This window comes from Cannabis sativa, chromosome 3 (assembly GCF_029168945.1).
Source record: "Cannabis sativa cultivar Pink pepper isolate KNU-18-1 chromosome 3, ASM2916894v1, whole genome shotgun sequence".
Taxonomy (NCBI): Eukaryota; Viridiplantae; Streptophyta; class Magnoliopsida; order Rosales; family Cannabaceae; genus Cannabis; species Cannabis sativa.
Genome location: NC_083603.1, coordinates 8,815,380 through 8,817,636, shown reverse-complemented (window position 1 = coordinate 8,817,636; position 2,257 = coordinate 8,815,380).

Below are 2,257 nucleotides of genomic sequence, written 5' to 3'. Positions count from 1 at the left end.
CAGTTGGCTTGCGAGCCTCGTCCAGGTGGGACGCACCAAACTTTATCCTGCGATGAGAGTGTCTTGCTCGATTGCCATCAGGAGGATGGTGCGCCATGGAGTTGGCGTGTGTAGTTTCCGAAGGGACTTGTCCAGAGGGACTTGGCTTCAGTGGAAGCGCGTTTTGTAGGTGCCGTTGGGAACGGTTGGTTTGCGAACCTCACCCCGAGGGGTGCACCATACTTTGTCCTTGTCGAAAGGAGTATGCATTGGACGATTGGCGAGTGAGCTGCAATCAGAGGATGTGGTAGCTTCAGGGTCAGTGTTGCAAGGGCTACTTGGTTGACTGGAGGGACGTCGTGATGGACTCAGAGGAGTTCATGTTGGGAGAAGCGTGGGGTAAGCTTAGGAGTCGAGATCAGGGAGATTTGCCTGCGGTCCGTCGATGAGGGCATCGACATGTTGAAGTGGGGGAGAATGTTACGTGCAGTCTATGATGGCACGTTACAAGTTAAGTGATGCCCACAAGTTGGCCAAGTGGTGGCGCATGTTGTGGTGCATGCAGGTGGCATGCTGATGCTTAGTTTGTATGCAGTGGCATTTTCGTAAATATCTTCAATATTGTCCGGATCGGGACGGGACTTGGTATTCACCATTTATTTGGGTCTACAAATAGAATGGTGCAATCGGTTTGGCGAAACTAGGTGATTTGGTATATGGTGCTTCCCATATGTCTACAGAGCAAAAATCATCTATGTTCCTGGTAGAAGGCTAAAAGCTCAGAATGCTCTTTAAGGGGGTACACTGGTGTCAGCTCTCCACCACCCCTTGCACCTTGGTGCTAAGTGAGCTACTACTAGCCCGTGGGGACTAGTAGGGCGGGCATATGAAGACCACGAGGGGACTCATATGTCTCCATGAGTTGGAGTACTCATGGACATTATCGGGCCGACCCGGTAGTGCGTCGAAGAATGCCGCCAGAGGTTCAATGGTACGTTTCCCCTGGCTTGCCGGTATGCCGCTTGCACGAGACGTGGCCTAGATCCTCCAAGAGACGTCGTGGTGTGCCTAGGCCACGAGTCTCAACACGAGATGACACAGGTAGTCATTCGTGGACTAGTTTGCATACGCGCATGGGACGGATGCACCATGTTTGAAAGGGACAGAGGTCTAATGTATGCAACTGGTTTGGTGGCTCGTCTTGAGGACCTGCCAACATGCGTGGAGGCATGGTGCCTTGAGGATTGGTCCATGGACGTATGGGAGTCCTTGGGCGACGAGAGAGACTATTCGGACAGTATCGAATGGGGCATGATAGAGGCGTTGGCACGTTGGCTTGGTGTTGGCATCTCGCCACACATGCTACCTTGGTCACGAGTGACAAGGTGAGCGTCGGTGTTGGGATTTGTCTGACCATGGTGGGAACCTATGGACAGTGCGAGTATCTTGGCTAGAGAGTCTCGGTACATGAATGCACTCATGGATGCTTGCGAGCATGACTCGGCGGGAGTTGTTCGAGAGACGGGAGTGTGCCCGAGGCACACGGTCGCGCGAAAAATGAGCCCATTGTTACTCAGATGGTTGGAAGGCTGACCTTGGCTTAGAGAAGTCAAGGTGCCGCACGGGTGTTCCGCTGCCTAAAAAGGTGAGCCAGTGACACTTGTAGTTGATCATGGTTTTAGCTTGAAATCCATTGTTGTTGATGGAGGAGAATACAACATCGATCAATGAGGGAGTTTCATTTTTGACGAATCGAAAGGGTTAGGTGATTGGGGATTCATGAAAAATGAAAAGGAAAAGGAAAATAAAATCACATAAACCTAAATTTTAGTATTTCTTAAAAATATTTAGCAAAAAATAAGTAAAATAAACTTTTAGAAAACCTCTATATTTTCGCGCCTTTTAATTAATGCGAAATGTGTCTAGAAAAGTATTGATTCATTCTTGTAGTATGAACAAATGGACCAATCTAGTGCTCATGTTGTGAAAAAGAAAGAACAAGAAGATTGAATATGTTGATGTTGTGAAAAAAATACACTTGACATGGTCAAGAACGATGAAGATGAAAATTCTCGTGCCCCTTTCAAGATCAGAGAAATGGTATTAGTAAAACATTACAAATTAATTTAGAAATTAATTTTTTTAGTTATTTTATTCATTTAGGAATACAAAGAATGAGGTTCACACATAAAAAAATGGGTTTGAAAAATAAAATAAACTGCCATGTCATCAGGTAATAGGTCAAAATAAATAATATTAATTTTTGAAAAATAATTAA